This window comes from Kogia breviceps, chromosome 3, assembly GCF_026419965.1.
Source record: "Kogia breviceps isolate mKogBre1 chromosome 3, mKogBre1 haplotype 1, whole genome shotgun sequence".
NCBI classification, from domain to species: domain Eukaryota; kingdom Metazoa; phylum Chordata; class Mammalia; order Artiodactyla; family Physeteridae; genus Kogia; species Kogia breviceps.
Genome location: NC_081312.1, coordinates 39,016,525 through 39,041,055, shown reverse-complemented (window position 1 = coordinate 39,041,055; position 24,531 = coordinate 39,016,525). Strand labels below are relative to the sequence as shown.

The 24,531-nt window shown below is 37.3% G+C and overlaps 1 pseudogene; it reads right to left on the bottom strand.

The window, feature by feature from the left end:
• Positions 1–1,283: 1,283 nt before the first annotated feature.
• Positions 1,284–21,720, bottom strand: LOC131752794 (protein tyrosine phosphatase type IVA 1 pseudogene; annotated as a pseudogene).
• Between the last annotated feature and the right edge of the window lie 2,811 nt (positions 21,721–24,531).

Below are 24,531 nucleotides of genomic sequence, written 5' to 3'. Positions count from 1 at the left end.
GAATTTCAGAAATTTGATAATTGAAAATTATTATAAGCATGATAAAGCACCCTACCTTTTAAAAATATTCACTAAATTAAAGGATATATCCTACATGTTCTATACAAGACAAAGGCAATATTTTATGAAAAATATTTAATATCCCCTCTTACTGATTTTTTCAGACCCTCCCTATTAAGTTGTGCCATAAAGTACAAACATAAGCTGTAAGGTTTTTTTGTCTGGAGTCATTAAAAACATGTGCTTCTGTACAACGTAGATTTTCAAAATGGAGATTTTCCATAAGAACATAAAAGGAGGACTTCCCTGGTGGTGCAGTGGTTAAGAATCCACCTGCCAAAGCATGGGACACAGGTTCAATCCCTGGTCCAGGAAGATCCCACATGCCGTGGAGCAACTAAGCCTGTGCACCACAACTACTGATCTTGCCCTCTAGAGCCCAAGAGTCACAACTACTGAGCCTGCCTGCCACAACTACTGAAGCCCACACGCCTGGAGCCCGTGCTCAGCAACAAAGAGAAGCCACCACAATGAGAAGCCCAAGCACTGCAACGAAGAGTAGCCCCCGCTCACTACAACTAGAGAAAGCCTGTGTGCATCAACAAAGACCTAATGCAGCCAAAAATAAATCAAGAAAGAAAGAAAGAAATTTATACATTAAAAAAAAGAACATAAAAGGAGATACATATGAAGGTGTTAAATAATCGACATAAGATTTGGTAAAAATTCAGTAAATACCAATGGCTGTACGAACCTAATGTGGACTGGTACAAATATGGGAGATGTAAACATAAATTGAGCAGGCAAATAACCATATAGGCCCTACTTTCAGTGTTTGAAATGACTGAAGAAATGAACAACATAAGTACTAGAATGTTCATGGTTCCTGGGATTTCAGTTTTGCGTGATGCTAAAAATATACAAGTATTGTGTTTGATATTTTGGCACCTGATATCCCTAAATTTTTATACTTTGATAAGATTCTGGCATGCAAATCAATTTAAAGACACCATAATTCTGCATGATTTCAGGAAAGGAACATTCCATTGGTACAAAAAATAAGCACATATTAAATGCTGAATGAGAATCTTTAGTTAAGCATCCAAATAGGTTGACTATAATTGAAACATAGAGATTATAATTATGCTAAGTTTGTGATCTGGTAAAACTACTTTTCAGCCTGCTATGGAAGCTTCATTAGACTCACTCACTAAGCCATCATGTTGGCTAGTATTGATGGCAAATTAGGACCTGTCTCAAGTTCCACTTCTAAGGCAACAGCATCAGGCATCCTGGTTTTGTTGACTATAATAGTTGTTTCTAAGGTCATTGGAGTTTTGAAGCACATCCATATTTTAGCATAATATTTCTTCATACACAAAAGTTCCTTGCTGTTAAAAGCTCCACACTACTTTTGTATTATGAACTGCACTGCATCTTCATATTTCATTCCACCTTCTGTTAATACCAGGACGACAAACACTGGAGCTCTGCTAAGACCTGCAACTCAGTAGCAACACAACAACCATGTTTTTCACAAAACTTAATTTTTTACAAGACTTAACCAGTCATCAACAATCTGGCTGGATGGTGGGGTACCATCATCAAAAGGCCACTTGTGAACATGGATACCTTCTTTCTTCACAAGGGTAGTGTTATCCTGTTGTGATAACTCCTTACTTCTTAAATTTCTCCATAAAATGTTTAAGGTTGCATTTGTTAGACTGAATGTAATAGGAAATCTCATGTTCTTGTATGAGACTTCCACAGGATCTGGAAGCTATGTTAATTTATGTTATTCAAGCTATGTTAATTTAGTTAAAAACATCCAATAAGGTTATGAAAAAAATTTTTTAATTGAATACAGAAGTGACATAAAGAAACTGGTCTATTTTAATATAATCCACTTGAAATTCTTGAATTCTTCTTCCTAACAAGAAGCAGCAATCTTTCAATCCAGTAATACTGAGGCAGTGGATAGGAAGCACACTGAGTTTTATCACATCTAGGTCAGAATTCACTGCAAATATTCTGCAGATCTCAATTCAACACTCTGTGTCCAGGTTAAATGCTCTTATGGGGGCTTCTTGGTGAAATAGTGATGAATTTCTATATTTCACTTGTCTCCAGAGAGGCCATGCTGTGCCTGGAAGAATCTCCACTGGCCGTCAGAAACTCCACAAATGTGGCCAAGAAAGGAATACCCATTAAAGGCTGTGGTCTAATCATACAGCTGGACTGTATGTGGCAGGGACACAGGTGGTGGTGGGGCATCAGGTTCTACCATGAAGTGAGAGGCCCTGAGGAGAGCCTGGTGCTAAGTTGGCCCACAGAAGAGGGAGCCAACTTGTATACTGAGTCCCAAAGATTAACTTTTATTCAAAGAAGGGAAAGCTGGGAAATGAGGGAATTCAAAAGCACATTAATGAAAAAATTTATGAACTGAACCTATTTAGCCCAAGAGACTTAATGGATAGAGACAGGATGTTTATGTGTGTTTTGCATGGAGAAATGTAAGGATGTATGTGGGGCTGGGCAGAAATGTCTCTTAGCTGTTTCTCAGGATTACTCTAGTCTCTGTTTCTAATGGGTAGACCAGAACTTCCTGGCTGAAAACTCTCCACTAACTTCCCTTGTTTCAGAATAAAATCCAGAATTTTCATCATACCATATATTGTCTGGCCACAGCCTACCTCTCCGTCTTCAATTACCACTCATCCTCACCACATTCGCCCTGTGCTCTAGCAATTCAGGTCCCTTGGCATAACTCTAAGATGCATGATTTCCTACTTCTGTCTCTTTTTAAAAAGGGCTGGTAAGAGTTAAAGCATGGATTCTCATGAAGGTCCAGACTCTTTCTAATATATTTAGCTTCCTTCTTGCTAATTGGAATCTAACTGTAGTACATAGCTAGCTTTAGAGGCCATCCGAAAATTGATATATCCATTTCTTTGTACCATCAGTACAAAAATATAGGGCAGAATATGCCTTTAACTTTGGAGCCACCTGCCTCACTTACCAACTCCCAAGAGAGAGGGTCAGTGGATTAGTGGATTCCTGCTGATGAGTCTGCTCAAAAGGCTGCTTTCAGAAATGCACAGGGCTCTAGTCGATGGAATCCTTATTTTTAGAAATGCTGCATTCCCTCTAGTCTAAAAATAGCCCCTGACAGTTCTCAACATCTAAAAGCCCCTTGGGTAAAAGGTACCCAAATTTATACCTTTGAATTTATAGAATCTGACTAGGAAATTTTCACATGGGTATAAAATTCCAGGGATTGAAGATAAATGAGATAACTAGTATAATATTTTGAGCTCTGTGGACATAAATTGCTATATACATCTAAGGCACAGTAGAATAATAGAAAAAAGAATAAGGGGAACTTAAAATAACTACTCATCAAACAGGAAAGCAAGTCTCCTCACTAACTTTCAGTTACATCGATAAGGGATAACTGTGAATTTTGATGTTAAAGGACTCGTGATCTGGGTGGATGGTTTCCCAAGCTTTTCCCTTTGTTTTCCCGTGGACTTTCTATCCACTCCTCTAGTTCAGTTAAGACAGGAAGAAGGAAAAACACTTATTTTCTCTATGTGTTAGTGTCATAGAGTTTCCTAAACCAACAAGAAAGTCAGGAGGATATAAGTATTCCCTATTCTTTAGTAACTTGTTTTTTTCTCCTCCTCCTCTCATCCCACTCCATATACTCTTTCTGTTGAGGTGGGAAGGTTTTCAGAAATCCTCCTTTTTCCCAGAGCGTCATGCTAACCTCATAAACATCACACTTACCCTAGTTCTCTGGACTGCACCCACCAACCACATTACTCTTCTCACTACTATGCTGACACTTTTCTGTTACCTTCCACACATTGACTCTTTAGAGTCCCTGATGAAGTAGCACCATCAGGAGTGTTTTTCTTTTGCCTCTTCCCATTTGTCCCTCAGGGAGACAGACCAACATCACCTGCTATCACACCATTTCAAAATGGGGCAGATACATTTTAAGAAACACATTTACTGTACCATATTAGCCTGAAAGCATATATATATACCACTTCTCCAGGGAGAGTTTAGCCACCCCACAACCCCTCCAGAGCTGCATCTCCTTTCATCCCTGCATGCCTCTGAGACACCCATCTCATATCTATCTCCTCTTTTGCTCAGGGGAAAAGGTGGATAGATATGGGCTGTTCAATTCTATTGAGGTTTAGGGATCCTAGCTTTCACAATTTATAGAGATAAACTTTTGAAACTTTATTAGACATGATTCATCAATCCCTTTGTAACTTTGGATTTCTCTTTTGCAAAAGTCTAGCTCATGCAACAAACAAACTTCTCTATGACTATCTCTCATTTCCAAGGATTTCAGTTCTAGTATACTTGAAATTTAGAACATTTCTATTGGGATACAACTTATAAATATTTTAATGGCTTTTCCATTAACAACCTCTAAATTACTATCTCTGAGACCTGTAACCTGAGTCAGTCATTAATGTATCCAAATGAGGAAGTCAGAAAGAAATGTTCTAAGTATTTTCATGGAGAACTACATACATTAAAATATATCTATGTAATGACCTATATGGAAATTAGAATCTAAAAAAGAGTGGATATATGTGTATGTATTAATGACTCACTTTGCTATATAGCAGAAACTAACACAACATTGTAAATCAACTATACTCCAATAAAAAATATTAATAACAAATTTTAAAAATATACCTATGATTTGTATATTTCTACAAAGATACAAAAAGGATTTACAGAATCACATTGAAACAGTTTTAGTGAGCAATGTATAATAAATAAAAATAATTGGATAATAATTAGCATTTCTAATTTAAGATAGTACAATATAATTGGAAATATCTTAATTAAATGAGCTCTTATTATCCTTATCAAAATACCGAGGATATTTTTCACAGAACTAGGAAAACTAATTAAAAAATTTGTATGGAAACACAAAAGACCTCAAATAGCCAAAACGATGTTGAGAAAGAAGAACAGAGCTAGAGGAATCATGCTCCTTGACTTCAGATTGTACTACAAAGCTACAGTAATCAAAACAATATGGTACTAACACAAAAAAACAGACACATAGATCACTGGAAAAGAAGAGACAGCCCAGAAATAAACCCATGCACTTATGGTCAATTAAACGATGTCAAAAGAGGCAAGAATATACAATGGAGAAAAGACAGTCTCTTCAATAAGCAGTGCTGGGAAAACTGGATAAATACATGTAAAAGAATGAGATTAGATCATTATCTAACACCATATACAAAAATAAACTCAAAATGGATTAAAGATCTAAATACAAAAGCAGAAACCATAAAACTCCCCAAAGGAAACATAGGCAGAACACTCTGACAAAAATTATAGCAATATTTTTTGGACCTATCTACTAAAGCAAAGGAAATAAAAGCAAAAATAAACAAATGGGATCTGATTAAACTGAAAAGCTTTTGCACATCAAAGGACACCATCAACAAAATGAAAAGACAACCGACTGAATGGGAGAAAATATTTGCAAATGATATGACCAATAAGAGGTTAATAGCCAAACTATCTAAACAGCTAATACGACTCAACACACACACACACACACAAACCTGATTAAGAATGGGGGAAGGGACTTCCTTGCCGTCCAATGTTTAAGACTTCACCTTCCAATGCAGGGGGTGCAGGTTCAATCCTTATTCAGGGAGCTAAGATTCCACATGCCTTGTGGCCAAAACTCCAAAACATAAAACAGAAGCAATACTGTAACAAATTCAATAAAAACTTTAAAAATGGTCCACATCAAAAAAGTCTTAAAAAAAGAAAGAAATGCACAGAGACCTAAATAGACATTTTCCCAAGTAAGGCATACAGATGGACAACAGGCACATGAAAAGATGCTCAACACTGTTAATGATCAGAGAAATGCAAATTAATACCACAATAAGATATCAACTCACACCTGTCAGAATGGCTATGATCAACAAGTACACAAATAACAAATGTTGGTGAGTATATGGAAAAGAGGAAACCCTAGTACACTGTTGGTGGGAAGTGCAGTCACTATGAAAAACAGCATGGTGGTTTCTCAAAAAACTAAAAGTAGAACTACCATATGACTCAGCAATTCTTCTCCTGGGTATATACCTAATAAACCTCAAAAACACTAATTCAAATAGATACATGCAACCCAATGTTCATAGTAGTATTATTTACAATTGACAAGATATGGAAGCAACCTAAGTGCCTATCAACAGATGATTGGATAAAGAAGATGTACCACCAGCACACACACATGATAAAATACTACTCAGCCATGAAAAGAATGAAATTTTGCCATTTGCAACAACATGGATAGACTTGGGGGGTATTTTGCTAAGTAAAATAAGTCAGACAGAGAAAGACAAATACTGTATGATATCACTTATATGTGAAATTCAAAAAATGAAACAAAGTAGTGAGTATAACAAAAAAGAAACAGACTCACAGATATAGAGAACAAACTAGTGGCTACCAGTGGGGAGAGGGAAGGGGGAAGGGCAAGTTCGGATTAGGGGACTAAGAGGTATAAACTACTATGTATAAAATAGATAAGTTACTAGGATATATTGTACAACACAGGGAATATAGCCATTATTTTGCAATAATGGAGCACCAAATAATATGGGGTAATATTTGTAAACCTCCACAATTTGCACTTTGGTCCAAAATTATTTACATTATTCCCACATTCAAAATACAGTCACTCTCTCCTGATAGCCTCCACAAGTTTGATCTCATTGCAGCCTCAGGCTCAGGGCTGAGGCCCAAGACCTCATTACAGAAGGGCACGAGGGTCCCTGGATTAGTTTCCTTGGATGCATCTCCTTAGGTGTGTTTCTCTCAATTTTAAGATATGTGAATTAAAATGAAAAGTTATTTTCCTCCTATACATCCAATATACACTGGTGGGTAGGCATAGGATAAGTGCTATAGGCACAACTATTCAAAAGGAAAGGGGAGGTGGAAATGGCAGGCACAATGTTCACTGATACACAGCAATTTTGAAACCCAGTCAGACATATGTTTGCAGTTCCTTGATTAGGAGCCAGTCCTGCAACCTGGGACTGATTCTTCAGAGTTCTTGGTTCCATCTTATTGGATCCTTGTTCCGCCACTTGAGTTATCATTCCTTTCCCATAAAAAGGAGGCTGTGTGTGCAACTGAGTCATTTTCTCAGACTGTCTCCTGCCTGTAAAGACTCAAGATCCAAATGCTCTTTTGCAATTTGTGTTGCCTTTGTCCCATTCTGTCCACACTAACACAATTACATTAAAAATGATAATGGGCTTTCTCTGTAGCAATTTATAACTGATTCTCTTAGACAGAGATCAAACCCACAAATCTTTTCAAGATAAACACTTTTCTACCTTGAGTTCCCTGTGAAGTTTCTATGGGAAAACACTCCTAAGATTCTTAGGGACCTATTGTTTACCAGTGAGGGGGTGTGGTCTGCCAGGGATGCCCTTAAACTCTTTAGAAGGCTTTTTTTTTCTGTTTGAAAGGATTTATGTGAAACAGTTAAATTTTTCTGAGGTCTTAACAAGGAATCTTATAGGTCCACCCAGGATTTGGTCTTTGCCCTGAAGCTGTTTCTTAATTTAAATGTTATATTATTTATTTTTGCCATCTGGAGAGACTGGCACTGAGAAATGATTTTATCTTAACACCCAGAAAGCCCTGGATCCTTTATATTTCTTCCAAATTATGCTTGAAAAATGAGTAATTCCTTTTTGTAGTTCATCTGTTTATAACTACAACTTATCATACATGGCAAAAAGAGCTTATACTTCCAATATTCTGCACAAAAATCTTAGCTAGATCTATCATTTCATGAGATACATTTTCTATTTTTAATATTTCCATAATTAAGAGTTTTGTGAAACATTCTGCACTACATGAAATGAATCTCCTTTCCTCCAGCTTCAAATAACATTTTTCTTAATTTCCTTTAAGTCCTCACTAACAATCTCCTTGAGGCCTATCTAGCTTCTATTTACAGACTCCTCAAGTCCACTCAACTCCTGCTCACCACTGGAGTCCAAAGCCAATGTCAGTTGTTTTAGGTTTGTGTTACAGATACAGTCCAATTCCAGATACCAAATTATGTTCTTTTTCTCTGTCACTGCATGAAAAATTAACTCAAAGCTTAATAGCTTAATATAGCAATCATTTTTGTTATGTCTCACAATTTCTGTAGGTCAAGAATTTCTAAAGAGCATGGCAGTATGTTCTGCCTTGATGTCTTTCATGAGGTTGCACTTGGATGGTAGCTGGAGCTGAAAGAGAAGGGGGCTGGAGCAGCTGGCATCTGCTAGGGCTCTCTCACTCAGTCTCAGGCTTGTCCCTGTGATTTTGCATGGGTTCTATGGACTTCTACAGCATGGCAACCTCAGGGGTCCTGTACAAGTACTCCAGTGAGCAACACAGTAGTTTTATCTCCCTTTGTGATCTAGCTCAAAAAGTCACTTACCATCATTTCTCTTGTAGTCACAAATTCTCCCAAATTAAAGGGGAGGGGGAAATATACACCCCACTTCTCATTGAATTGGGGGCTATATTTTAAAACTGCCACAATGAATTTGGCTTATTTTTAATCATACTTGTTAAACAAGGTCTTGTTTCTTAACCACAAATTCTAAGTCTCCTACAAAAATTTTTCAGGAATACAATTCTCATCTTGGGATGAAAGTACCATAGAATTAATTTGAATAGCTAAATCATGGACTTTTAAGCACCCAGTAACATGGCACTAGGGTGTCTTAACCATCTTGTTTTTGTCCTTTCTGCCCTTCTAAAACAATGACTTGAATTCTAATAATCTAGCTTCCCTATAGATGAAGGCTTCTCTCTGTTCTGCTCAGTTATTCCCCTTTTCTGACCGTTGCCAATTAAAACAAGAGATTTTAAATCAATTACGCTAAATGGTATGACCTTTGAGTGAAAAACATGACCTTCTGCTCTGAAGAGTTTTTCCAATATACAGTTAACTTCTTTGCCCCCATAAAGGACCTGAAATTGAAGATTTCATTATATCTATCACTTAGCACAAATATCTCATTGGAGTAATGCAGTCATTATAACAGGTGAAAGAGGACATTTTGGCTGCTTAATATTAACAGGCTATAATGCGATCCTGATGACTATTCAATTTCCATAATCTTGATCTTATTTCTGCCTAAGGGAATACAAAACATAAAGATGCAAATAAAAATGTTTTTAACAACACTAGGTCATTAAGACAAAATTTGGTTTTTTTTTCCTCTAGTCATTTTTATTTGAAAAGCTGATTGGAGTTTCAGTCTTACATGAAAATAAAACGCTTAAATAGTTGAAGTACTGCTCATTCCTTAGGAACAGTCTTTAAACATTATGTCATTATGTAAAACTCTTGGGTTATGTTACATTCCAAGTAATTTCACTACTCATCATCCATCACAGCCATCATGGTATCCCAACAGGAGCATAGAGTGTGGATTTAAAGTGGAGGTACTTAATCTATCTCAGTCTACCTGGCCTTTAATTTTACTCATTTAACAAGAGCACACACTTTCATTTCCAGTTGACAATCTCATGTGATTGGCCAGAACTGGATCTACCTACATGTTTAATTAAGGGGTGAATAAATACTTCCATGACTCTGACTTTCTCATAATATAAAATTTTAAAAACCCAGGTAGTTAGAGTCAGAGGAATTGGCATTTTGGAAGATCTTTATCTTTTTCATTCGAAAGTTACCTGACTCTAAAATACTCCTAACTCATACTCATGAAATTCATCAGCTCGTCAGATGTACAAGGTTGTACAGCCTGGCCTCTCATCTCAGTATTTTATATTATCAAATAGAAGCCACCAATGAATCTTAGTAGGTGTAATTAATTACATAAAGGATAAACCAAAAAGAAAATACATTGCTACTATTAACTTCTCTTAGCCTTATGGCCTATATTAACTGGAGTATCACTTGGCATAGTTGTCTCTAGTTTTTACCCTCTGACCAGGTTAACTAAAGCAAGTCTGTGGAAACAGGCAAAGCTTCTACCTAGAAAATGAGGCAGGAATCCATCAGAAGTTAGGTGCTTTTCTTCTTCTGCAATGTAAGAAGGCATCAATATGTGCAGACCATGTTCTCGTTGATTGATTGGTTCATTCACCCATTTATTTATTCAACAAACATTATGTAGTATAAATCATGTTCCATGCAGAGAGAACTTTCCATATGTGCTCATTCTGACTTTAAACAATTACAAAGATATCTCTTCCATTCAGGACAGATATGAGATCAGACAAAATGGATTTTGATTGTCTTTCAGAAAGTCATGGAAGGAAAATTCAGGAACACTGGCTGTCTTTTAATGTCAGAAATCAAAACCTGAATGCAATTAGTTTGCAGAGTCAAATTTGATATAAAATGAAAAAAAATCTTTTAATTGAATAATGTTTTGCATTTCCAGACATCTCTATAGCATTTCATTATCTTCCATAATTATCTTCAATATTATTTGCATGTGTCAAGTAAATTGCCTGGGGCACTTGTTTGGAAGTCTTAAAATTAATTTGAACCTTTAAAAGCTTTAATTAAATTAATAATTATTTTATTCCTAGATAAAGCAAAACTCACCGACAATATACCAATTAGTATGTAAAAATGTATACCTGTGTCTGTTCACACACACATATATACCCTTCATTTGTATGCCAAATACTCTTCAATGTTTTTCATATGAGATTTCCCTGTTGATTCTCACAAAGCAATTAGGATAAATATAAACCAAATATGTATCCTAATTTTAGAAATTAAAGCATACCTAAATTTACCTAATTAGAGAATATACCAGTCAAGGTTATATCATAGAAACAGAACTGCTACAAGTGATATAGAATGAATAATTTATTTTAGGGGTTGGACATCATACAATTATGGGAGTTGTTGGAGCAGCCTATTATTTCTGTGTCTAATGTTGAACCTCAAGGCACTATAGGTTAGCCAGAGGGGCAGTTGGAAAACTGGATGTGAATGAGAGCAAGGACAAACTGGAACTTGCAAAAATAGAAGGAGACAAAGAATGGCAACTGGAACTTGTGAAAACAAACTGGAACTCATGTCTGTGTCTTACCATATCCAACCTCAATGCCATGGGTATATAGGACAAGCTGGCATCTTCACTACATAGTTGCACATGCACTTGTGCATAAGCGAAATTGCCTGGTGCCCTGCACCAACCTTCAGAGCTGCCTGATTTCCATCCACCAAATCTTGTGCACAATATCTCCTATGGACCATGCAAACCCAGAATCATGCAGAGGAGCTCTAAAAAACATGGTTTAGCTTAGCTAAGCTGACCCAGTAACAGAGCCAATGTAGGGAGATGTAGGATAGAATCTGGGTCTCCTAACTTAAGTCTTCTCCCATTACATTTGCCAAGGCTAATGTCCAACAGTAAGCTGATGTCTAGTATTGTCCACAGAGAAGCAGAACTTGGAAGACAAACCACAAGAAAAAAAATCGAATCCACTTGAAATGTGATGACTTCTACAGTGGTATGGTAAAATCAACTTGCTCAACAAGGAAGAAGAAGAATCTAGTATGTTGGTTTATGCACAAGGCACATTTCAATAGAAAATTAATCTTTGCTTTGATCTTCACTAACTTTCATCACTTATGCTATTATTTCAATAAACTACTCTCTTTAGGCAGCTCTTAGTAAGTAAATACAATCATAACAATAGTCATGAGGATTAGATTGATTATCTAATTGTCATCACTTACTTTGCTTCAGTGAAAGTAATTATATTCCTGTGTTGAGCCACTGGATCCACAACCATGTGAAAATCCAGTGCTTGACCAGGGAATAAAGCACTATTAAATATGCAGGGACTTTCATCCTCTTCATTTATGATTTGTCTAGCCAATTAACAACACTTATTAGATGAGAAATCTAAATTTTTAGGAAACAATGAATTATAGAAAAGTTTCTCTTCTGTTTATTTCCAAGGTGCCCTTTATCCTGATTTTTCTCCATCTCCCAATTAAGGGGAACCTGGTCCTGAGGAACGATAGGAAAGCCTAAAGTTTGTGTGTTCCATTGCCTCCTAGCTGCAGTCTGTAGAGCCTAGAGGAGATGTACAAAACAGAGGTCCTGGGGAAGAAAGAAAACCTGTGGGACAGCTCCTCTAAATGAGTGCAAGGGGCTACAGAGAAAGTGAGAATTCAGGCACACAGAAACAAGGAACAAACAAGATGAAGAATGGGAATAAAGGTAGAAATGAAAGATAGGTGCCCAAACCCCTCAGGCAACCTTTGTTTTCAAATGTGGACAGAGAGCCCCATGTGCCATGACCTTTTGGAAGAACTATTAGGGAGAAATGGGACTCAAACCCTAGAGAGGACTGCATGGTACAGAGGGGTGGGATAGGGAGGGTGGGAGGAAGACGCAAGAGGGACAGGATATGGGGATATATGTATACATAGAGCTGATTCACTTTGTTGTACAGCAGAAACTAACACAACATTGTAAAGCAATTATACTCCAATAAAGCTGTAAAAAAAACTTTTAAAGAAATTATAAATGAAACCTATAAAGAAAAAATAACTGCACATGAAACTTCAAATAAAAAATTTCAATTAAAACCAACAAACAAAAAAGCAAAATAAATGGTGGTCATTACTACACAGAGCCTAGAGATTGGAATTAAGAAGAGACAGGGTCAGAATCAAATACTGTAGAAACTGAAAAGAAGGATCAAAGCGTTGGAGCTTCCTCCAGTGCACCTTTACACTTTCAGGCCTATCCCAGAGTTACCCACCACGACCACATATAGGCCATTCTTCCTAACTGCTATGCCCTGAGAGGGATTTGTTAAAATTATAAAATTCAGTACAGAACTCTGATCTCTTTAGCATATTTTCCATCATGTCTAGCAGTACCTGATATGAGAACAAATCAGCAAGACTGACTCTTACACAGGAAATATTCCCTGGTCAGTAACAATAGCTCTCAAGTTTGCTGTGGAGGAGCAGAGGGGAAGCTGATGTGAGTGAATGTCACCACCTGAGCTTGTAGCTGTGGTAATATTTACTTTTAATGGCTGCTACTTTTTTTGAAAGAGCTGACCTACTTTTTTTCTCTTCACTCAGCTTCGACCCCCCACTGGCCCTGAGAAAAGGGGCAGGTTGAAGAAAAACCTGTCACAATATTATATCAGAACTTCTACAGAATCTCATGAGAGGAGAAAACATGGACAATCATAGAGAGTTCTAAAACATTTTCTTCTGAGGAAAGGAAAAGTTAGATTTACTCTAGAATCACCCAGACATTCAGGGAGGAGTTCACCTCATTTATCCATAGTTAAAATTTGGAAACACTTGAATTGGCAGGTGGACTAACCAAGATCTATTTGCTTTATTTAAACATGTGATATAATAGTCACCTTGTGGTAATTCTTTAGATGATTGCAAGCAGCTGGAGTTTTTCAAGTTCTAATGTGCTTAAATATACAATAACTATGGCAGTGATCAAGCTAAATATGGTAGAAATAAAATAACATAAGAAACTATATTTACAATCATTTCAAAGCACTAACTAGAATTAGAATGATGGCAGAGAGACTCTAAACTTACTCTTGCAGCTTTCTCTAACTTTGTAGAACAAAACTCTGAACTCTCACCAAAAGGGTAAACCCACCTGATGTGAGATGCTTTTAATGAAGTTGAGCCAGACCCCAGAGTGGGTCAGGAAGGTAAAAAGAGGAAAAATCTTCCTCAGAGCTTTTCTTCTACCACTGTTCTCCTGAATAGGCCTAGAAAATAGTCCAAACTTTCTCCCTGGGACAAAAACATAAAGACATATCTTGTTTTTGAAAATAGTGCATGGTCTTTACATGATTTTCAACTCAATTCAACCCTCTTTGAGTACTATTCTATGCTAGGTACATATGTTAGGTCCCAAACCTGGGCCCTATATATGAAAAAGACACAATTCCTGGGCCTAAAGAATTTAGTCCATTATGGGAGATGAACCCCTTAGTACGAACTATAAAGCAAAGTGATGGCGATGTTTGAAAAAAGCAAAAATGCATGTCTATGGTACCCCAAATGACTTCATCAGCCATCATTCATTTAAAGGCGTTTTCCTTTGTCATATAGTTTCTATGTTAATGGGAGGATTTATGAGACTGTGCTAGAGAAAATAAAATGTTAAAGGCATACTTATACAGAGCTAGCAATATCTCCTTTGTCAATAACAAATCTAGGTAATTTTTGTTCCTGCTCAATTATGCAAAAGGAATTGATAGAAAACAGTATAAAACATAGATGTGAAGAATACAGAGTAACTCAAGGAGATGGAAACGGAGAGGATTATTCAGACTTCAAACAGGACTGCTAACAAAGATGGCTTTGGTTTCTTGCCACTTCCTTTAGAGCTAGAGAGAACAAGATGATTTTACATATTGGAAGTATAAATTGCTTGTACATAGATTTCCCCTTTTCATCCTCAGATTGGATGAAAGGAAAACTATACCAACTGAAAGCAGGCTTTAGAATCTCAGACTCCCTGTTATCTTTTATTTGATTTTGTCATGTTTGACTTTCACTAGCCATTGTTCTTCCAAACCCTTGATTCAGGCAGTTTTTCTGGACCCTTCTTCTGAAGTATGATATGACCTTTATTTTCCATTTTTTAATGAATTGACTTATCAGGAGTCTTTCTAAATTAAGCATAATAACAATGGAATTCTACATGAAAGACATTCTGGATTTCTGAATGCACACCAAGAAGAATGTCATTTGAAATAATTAAAAGTAGAATTTCCTATAATAAATCTACCTTGTAGATCAGGTAGGAACATGCTTCTTGCTGGTTTCTGTTTCAACCATGACTTGCTGCAGACATTTATTCCCTCTGAGGACTCGGTGTTACTGCTTAAGTTAGGACCTTAAATATATAAATATTCTCACAAAAGATAGAGGTCATTGTCCATATAACACAGATGACACTCCAAATTCAACCTTATCTGGAAATAGGGATTTTTGCAGAAATCATTAGATAAAATGAAGTCATTCTGGATTAGTGTGGGCCCTAAATCCAATGACTTGTGTCCTTATAATAACAGGAGAGGACACACAGAGATTTCCACAGAGGAAGGACACCACGTGAAGACAGAGGCAGAGATTGGAGTGATACCTTCACAAGCCAAAGAATGCCAATGCTTGCTGGCAGAGAAGACCTGGGAGAGAGGCCTGGAACAAATTCTCCCTCAGAGCCTCCAGAAGAAACCAATCTTATCGACATCTTAATTTTACACTTCAAACCTCCAAAACTGTGAGAGAATAAATTTCTGTTGTTTTGAGCCACCCAATTTGTAGTAATTTGTTGTGGCAGCCGTATAAAATTAATATGGTTTCCAATTATTTTTATAACCAAAATGCCCCAAGCCTCGTTAACATCTGGGCAGGTAAAGAGTCACACATGTAGTAATAACTCAGATTTAATTGGGACTTGCTCACACTTTCTGATGCATGGTATTCAGGCCCTTTGAAAAGATTTCCCCCTCCTCACAATCAAAACCCTTTATTTCTGGGTATCTCCAGGGAGAGTTTCTCGGGTATGCACAAATATCTGCCCCAGTAGACCTTTTCATGGCCCCTGTGGATATCGCTCTTTGCCTGGTACTGTCAATGAAAAACTGAAGAACACGAGGTGCCAAGGTTTCAGGGGGGTTCTGTGACAAAGGAGGGAGGTAAGCCTTTCTAACCCTTCTGTGTTACATTGAGATAAAGGGGCCCTAAAACATTACTGATTTAGTAAAATAGCTTTTTAAATTTCTAAGTGTGTCTTTCTCTCTCCCTAGAAACTAGGCAAGGGGCTATGAAGAAAATGGGAAAGTCAAATAATATCCATCAAGCTGAACCTATTACTGCCTCTCCATCAGTTAAGGAAGTTTTCCTTTCATCCAGTCTGAGGATGAAAAGGGGAAATCTATGTACAAGCAATTTATACTTCCAATATGTAAAATCATCTTGTTCTCTCTAGCTCTAAAGGAAGTGGCAAGAAACCAAAGCCACCTTTGTTAGCAGTCCTGTTTGAAGTCTGAATAATCCTCTCCGTTTCCATCTCCTTGAGTTACTCTGTATTCTTCACATCTATGTTTTATACTGTTTTCTATCAATTTCCTTTTGCATAATTGAGCAGGAACAAAAATTACCTAGATTTGTTACTGACAAAGGAGATATTGCTAGCTCTGTATAAGTATGCCTTTAACATTTTATTTTCTCTAGCACAGTCTCATAAATCCTCTCATTAACATAGAAACTATATGACAAAGGAAAAAGCCTTTAAATGAATGATGGCTGATGAAGTCATTTGGGGTACCATAGACATGCTTTTTTGCTTTTTTCAAACATCGCCATCACTTTGCTTTATAGTTCGTACTAAGGGGTTCATCTCCCATAATGGACTAAATTCTTTAGGCCCAGGAATTGTGTCTTTTTCATATTTAGGGCCTAGGTTTGGGACCTAACATATGTACCTAGCATAGAATAGTACTCAAAGAGGGTTGAATTGAGTTGAAAAATCATGGAAAGACCATGCACTATTTTCAAAAACAAGATATGTCTTTATGTTTTTGTGCCAGGGAGAAAGTTTGGACTATTTTCTAGGCCTATTCAGGAGAACAGTGGTAGAAGAAAAGCTCTGAGGAAGATTTTTCCTCTTTTTACCTTCCTGACCCACTCTGGGGTCTGGCTCAACTTAATTAAAAGCATCTCACATCAGGTGGGTTTACCCTTTCGGTGAGAGTTCAGAGTTTTGTTCTACAAAGTTAGAGAAAGCTGCAAGAGTAAGTTTAGAGCCTCTCTGCCATCATTCTAATTCTAGTTAGCGCTTTGAAATGATTGTAAATATAGTTTCTTATGTTATTTTATTTCTACCATATTTAGCTTGATCACTGCCATAGTTATTGTATATTTAAGCACATTAGAACTTGAAAAACTCCAGCTGCTTGCAATCATTTAAAGAATTACCATAAGTTGACTATTATATCATGTGTTTAAATACAGATTGATAAGAATATGGATTTGCTGCACAGAAAAGAAGGCTCATGCTGGTAATTTCCTTCAGCAGCTGCTTTCTCATCTGAAACCTAGGATATACTACTTAACTCATTTTCTGGCATCCAAAACAAAGTATATAAATAAGAAGTGGAGAAAATGTTTTTCTATTACTGACAAGAAAAACTCTGCCTTTATTCATGCTGAAAACCAAAGTCGGCCGAGGGAGAAACTGGAGCTCCTGGCACGTGAAGGGAATGTCAGTTTTAGGACTTAGTGGAGCCTGGTTTTCACGTCTTCCTCTCACCGCCTCCAGCACTTTCTGAAGCCAAGTTTCAGGCTGTGGGCCAGACTAAAATATTGACATCAAATCTCCTGCTCTACTATGTATCCTTCTAATAAATAATGCTTTATCATAAGAAGTTTACTTTCATATATTAAAAAATAAAATATATTTTAGAATCCTCTAGAATTTACAATATTTCTGAAGGTCTTTGAGATGATAGCATTTTAAGCTCATAGCATAGTACACTGCCACCTCAAGTTCCTGTTCAGATAAACTTTGTATATTACAAAATGGATTCTCCCCAAAGCAAAATAATAGTAATAATAATGGCTACATCTACCACCTAATTTTTATTACTTATTATCTGTGGTTCAGCATGTTAACTATAATGTAACAATTATAAAAGCTTATAGCAGTTTCCATTACAATTATTAGCAGCATTATAATGTTAGCAGTGTTATAATGGTTCAAGTTAAGCTCATCCTCATAAAAACTGAATGTTTCATAAGAACAAAAACTTGACTAGAAATGTCACTTTAATGGGAATATGATGGAAAGTTAAATTTCAATATCATCTAATGCACTATTGTTACCGTTAATGAGATCTAGTTCTATGTCAGAACGAAAAAATGCAAAACATAACAAAGAGAACTTCCAGGGACAGCTCACACTTGTCTTCAACTTACTAGTAGCATATTCAGAGAGTAAAATTTACTAGTGGCACATTTAGAGGGTAAAACTGTGACCCATGTACCACATTTTGGTGGTTATTTCAAATATTTACTCATGATTCAGTTTTTGATTTGGACTTGAGGGCAATGTATATTAGCAGCACAGCTAGAAGTAATGTCAAGAAATAGATCGGTTGTTAAAATATTACTCCATGGCCTTTGTACTGTGCTGTTTAGTCTTGAGTGACACTCTGACAGTGAAGTTTTGCACCGATTCTTCAAAGTATAAAAATAATCTGCTGAATTGTATCTAGGGGAGAAGATGAAATTCTGATTATCACAACAAGTATTTATGAGGACTGGAAACATTTTTTAAAATGCTTAAGAATCCCAGAGCTAAAATGTCCTTTCTGAGATGGTCTAGCCAGTCCCAAAGCATGAGATAGCATTGCAGCTAAGTAAGTAGACTATTTGAGAAACTGGAGATTCTAATAAATTGTTTATTTTGCCCACAAAATATTCAACAGCTTTTAGATCTAGGAAATGTTTTCATCTAATCAACAACCTGTAGGTCAAGTAAAAGTCCTTTTTCACTGTTACTGAGCATAATAAAGAGAAGATTTTGACATACACAGATTGTTAACAGTACATTGCTCTTCCATCTCCAAATGAAAATTAACACATGAAGCATATTTGAAAAGGGCTCTGGAGGAAATAGCTCCTGAGGCCAGGGCTCTTCAGTCTTTTGTTGGACCAACCCACCTTCCATGTACAATCTGTTTTCCTCTTCCAAACTTTGATAGCACTTTCATCATTACTGGCAACAGAATTGTCAGATGAGGTGATCCAGTTCAGAGTAGAAGGACTATCTTCACACAAATCTGAGAGGTAAATGCTTGTCTCTCAGCATATATCCTTTTTAATATATTCACATTTTTCTTTCTAGATTACTTTTTGATGGAATGAGATTAATAGACATTTTTCTCATTGAAAAATTTGTAGCATGTTCTTCTTTAACCCTAAACTTACCTCAACGACTTTAAACAGGAACTTCCAACCCATTGTCCTAACATTTAAAAATTCTCCATTTTATATTTAGCATTTTTATTGGAGTATAATTGCTTTACAATGGTGTGTTAGTTTCTGCTTTATAACAAAGTGAAGCAGCTATACATATACATATATCCCCATATCTCCTCCCTCTTGCATCTCCCTCCCACAGGGAGTGGGAAGGGTAAGCTGGGAAAATTTCTCTATTTCAAAATTTAATTACAGTTCTTTTTTCTTTGGAAGTGAAATTTACATACAGTGACATGCCTCTGCTTAAGTGTACAAATCTAGTAGTTTTGAAGAAGGCATACACCTGGGTAACTCATACTCATGTTAAAATATAAAACATTTTCCTTACTTCAGACTATTCTCTCATGCTCTTCCTGTGTAATTTCTCCACACTAAAAGTGACTATTTTTCTGATTTGTTTTGGCTGTTCTAGGGTTTCATATAAATGGAATCACACACAGCATGCAGTCTTTAGATCTGGCTTATTTCCTTTGGTATAATGTTTATGAGATTCTTATATATTGTTGTGTGTAATTTTTTATTGTTGTTAAGAAGTAGTCCATTGCATGATTAAACAAGAATCTGATTATTTTATTGTTGATAAATATTTACATGGTTTCCACTTTTATTGCTACTGTGAATAAAGCTGCTGGAACATTCTTGTACAAGTATCTATGTGGACAGGTTTTTATTTCTCTTGGGTAAATGCCTAGGACTGAAATTTTTGGATCATAGAGTAGCAGTATATGTATATTTAACTTTATAAGAAACTTCCAAACTGTTTTCCAATTTTCTGTTTTTTATCATTTTACTCTCCCACTAATAACATATAAGAGTTTCCTTTCCGTTGTTATCCATCTCCCCAAAGATTGGTACTGACAGCCTTTTTAATTTTAGCCATTCTAAGGACTTGAATTGACATGCTATTATGGTTTTAATATCTAATGTCCTGAAAACTAATACAAGCTTGCATGTGCTTATTGGGTATTCATGTATCATCTTTATCAAGTCCTTTATATGTTTTTAAAACTGGATTTTGTCTATTCTTGACTTATAAGAATTCTTAGTATATTCTGCATATAAATTTTCATATATATGTTATATAAATATTTGCTTATTCATTTTCTTAAAGCTCTATTTCTGTGAGTAGAAGTTTAAATTTTGATTAAGTATACCATAACATTTTTTTCTTTTATGGTTGCTTTCTGTGTCTGCCTAAGAGATGTATACCTAACCCCAGCTCACAAAGATATTCTCATTCTCATGTCTTTTTTCTAGAGGTTATATAATGTTAGCTTTTAGTTTTAGGTCAATAATCTTTCTCAAACTTCTTTTTTGGTATATAGTGAGACATTGGAGTTGAAGTTTACTTTTTTTCATACGTATATTCAGTAATACAAAATAATATTCAAACCCATTAGTTGAAAATGGATTTTTCAGATTAATTTTTTGTTGTTGTTGTTGTTTTGTTTTTTGCGATACACGGGCCTCTCACTGCTGTGGCCTCTGTGGCCTCTCGCATTGCGGAGCACAGGCTCCAAACGCGCAGGCCCAGCGGCCATGGCCCACGGGCCCAGCCGCTCCGTAGCATGTGGGATCTTCCCGGACCGGGGCACGTACCCGTGTCCCATGCATCGGCAGGCGGACTCTCAACCACTGCGCCACCAGGGAAGCCCGCAAATGGTTGAATTTTTATTGAATGGTTCCATTGAATGGTTTGGATCTCTGTATGAAAAATCAACTGGAACAACTGAGAAATCCCAGACAGGATAACACAACAAGCAAAGAAAGTTTGAAAGGTGGAAAAAAGAAGGTGTACAGCCTAGGCTCCTGGGGACTTGAGGAACAACAGTGGTGAGTTCTTCTGTTGCCTCATTGCCTTCCGTATATCTCTGGACAGTGTGCTGCAGAAGCCTCCAACTCTGAATACCAATAGGCACGGTAAAAAAGGCTTCAAGTAAACCCTTACTGTGGCGAGCATTGCCCTCTGAGGAATGCGCCATTAGGACCCTCATAAGCCTCAGGGCCCGATTGTACTCTCCTTGGTGTGCATCCTGGACTTTATGGTATGAACATAAAAAAGGATATGGCCTTTGGCTAAATCGCTCCAGAGACCTGCTCAGTTACTGGGAGTCCCTGGTTGTTCCCTAAAGCTAGGAAAAGCAACCCTGGAGGGGAAGTTGGTGCCTTTGTGGAACAAGCAATAAACCCGCTGATGCAGATATGGTGGCGACTAGCTGAGACGGAAGCCCAGTTCTATAGAAAAATGTCTATGCAAAGTCCCTGCTTTACAGTGTCTATGCAAAGTCCCTGCTTTACAGTGTCTATGCAAAGTCCCTGCTTTACAATGTCTATGTAAAGTCCCTGCTTTAGGGGTATATATATGGCTATGCTTTGCTATTAAATTTGCCTTGCAACCATCAGTTTTTTGTGCCCTTCTGATCCCATACCTTGGTGCTTTCAGTTCCCTACCCCCTCTCGTCGATTGTTGCTGCACTTTGAGGACCCCCTGCGGCTGGCGGCAAGTGGCGCCCTAACAGGGACCTGACGAGAGGGACATCTGAATCTCGGATTCTGAAGCTCCCCGTTGGCTCCCTGAACGATTGGTACGACATTATCATGCCTCCCACAATGGCCAATCTGACCCGAAGGATGCGGTGTCTCCGCCTCAGTCGACCAGTGAGTGTCCCTCGAGCCCCACGAATACCTCGCAGGATGAGACGGAATCAAAGGCAGAGGAGGCGCCTGATACAGGAGGCCGGAAATGAACAAATAACTTGGTTTCACTTACAATGTTTAGTTTCTTCAGGCACGGCGGTTGATGGAAAAAGGACCAGCACCCCTTACCCCACTTACATTATTTTTGGTTATGATTGCAGTGCTTAGAGCTCCACCAGTTGAAGGCCTTTCTTATTGGGTCTACATACCCGATCCACCTTTATTACAACCAGTTACTTGGGCAGAGGCTGATTTTCCTGTGTTTTATAATGATTCTGCTTTTGGGAAAGTAATGGGGAATCTTCCCATCATGAATATGTCCATAAATTACACTAATTGGTTTAATTCTTTTCCTGTTTATTTAAGGCCTTTGAATATAGATTCAGGATGTGTTAAAGCTATAGCTTTGGAACATGCAATGGCTTATGAAACAACTATACAATCGCAATTTTATTCCAAGATTAATTCTGAATATAAGAAAGTAGGATCATCTGTACTTCCTCCTTGTAAACAAACTGTTTCTAAACGTGGGGATTTGACTACCGATGTGTTTTGGTATAAAGATCATAAGCCTGTTCATTTTCAAGGTCATATTTCCAGACTTAAGGTTAGTGATCCCTTAGATCATTCTATTTTTATTGATCAGCTTCAGATGTCTGATACAGGATACTATTTGTGTGTTGAAGTATATGTAGGAGGACAAGGGACTTTACTGTCCAGCCATAGTTTAAAGGTAGTTAAAGCTGTTACAAGTTTGAAGTTTCCCTCCTTTTTTCCTTCTGATTTTCCCCAATCTGATTTTGAATTCTCAAATCTGGTGCACCTTAAATTATAATAATGGTACCATTTTAATTTCTTCAATTTCTTTTACTAATAATAGTTTGGTTTTTTATAAGCATTGGGATATTTGGAAGTTTGCATTGTCTTATTCTTATCAACTGGTTATTACTTGTGTTGCACCCTCATATGCCTTGCTAATGGGAGATTTACATAATGGGAGATTTACAGATTGAGTTTACTTCTGGTTCCATAGGATATAATATAACTTGTCAGAATTGTATTTTTTAATACTTGCATTCGGCTTATGAAAGGAACTTTTTCTGTTATGGTGTTAAAACAACCTTCCTATGAAATGCTGCCTGTAAATATTTCAGAACCATGGTATCATAGTACTAGCATACAAACTTGGCTAGAATTATCTGAAGCTTTAAAAAAGACCTAAATGATTCATTGGAATCATATTAGCCTTAGCCGCTTTAACAGCCACAGCCGCTACCGCCAGTTTAGCATTAAGTAAAACTGTACAACAAGCACATTATGTTAATTGTCTAAAATTACCAGTATTGCATTAGCATTACAAAGTCATATTGATACTCAACTAAAAACTGAAGTTGACGAGTTAAAAATGTTCTCTTAGGAGACCAAATTATGGCTTTAAAATTGAAAATGCATTTGATTTGCCATGCTAAATATACTTGGATTTGTGTGACTCGACACGCTTATAATGACACTGACTGGGATTGGAACAAAGTAAAAATGTACATTTTAAATGTATGGACTGATGGACACATTAGTTTGGACATACAAAAACTTAATGCGGAAATACAGGCAATTCAAGAAGCTCATCTACAAGAAAACGGGCCCCAACAATTAATTCAAGGACTCTTGGATCAGCTTCAATGGTTAAACCCGATGCATTGGTTTCAAAATGGACTCACAGGATTGATTACCGTGGGGTCATGTGTATTGTTGATTTTAATTGCATTACCTTGTTTATTATGCTTTATTGTTGGCCGTCTTGCTGCTCTTAGTCAGGATGTGTGTGGGTTGAAATTGCATTATCAAGCTTTAAAAATAAAAGAGGGGGAAATGTGGCGAGCATTGCCCTCTGAGGAAGGCGCCATTAAGACCCTCATAAGCCTCAGGGCCCGATTGTACTCTCCTTGGTGTGCACCCTGGACTTTATGCTATGAACGTAAAAAAGGTTATGGCCTTTGGCCAGATCGCTCCAGAGACCTGCTCAGTTACTGGGAGTCCCTGATTGTTCCCTAAAGCTAGGAAAAGCAACCCTGGAAGGGAAGTTGGTGCCTTTGTGGAACAAGCAATAAACCCGCTGGTGCAGATATGGTGGGGACTAGCTGAGACGGAAGCCCAGTTCTATAGAAAAATGTCTATGCAAAGTCCCTGCTTTACAATGTCTATGCAAAGTCCCTGCTTTACAATGTCTATGCAAAGTCCCTGCTTTACAGTGTCTATGCAAAGTCCCTGCTTTACAATGTCTATGTAAAGTCCCTGCTTTAGGGGTATATATATGGCTATGCTTTGCTATTAAATTTGCCTTGCAACCATCAGTTGTTTGTGCCCTTCTGATCCCATACCTTGGTGCTTTCAGTTCCCTACCCCCTCTCGTCGATTGTTGCTGCACTTTGAGGACCTGCTGCGGCTGGCGGGACCTTACCTCTAGCTTAAGGGCCCACAATAGGGTGACCCAACAAGAATAAACTTATTGGCAATTCCCACCCTATTCCAATCAAATACCAATGGAAAAAGTTCACCCCCACCCACTATCATTTCAGAAAGGCCAAGTGGAAATTAATCTTTCACCCACTCCCCGTCCAACAGAAGCAGGCAGCACTCTGATTCCCCTGCCCTATGCTGTGATGAGCCAAGCAGGAAGCGGATGTTACATCCTTGTTGGCCTACAGAAA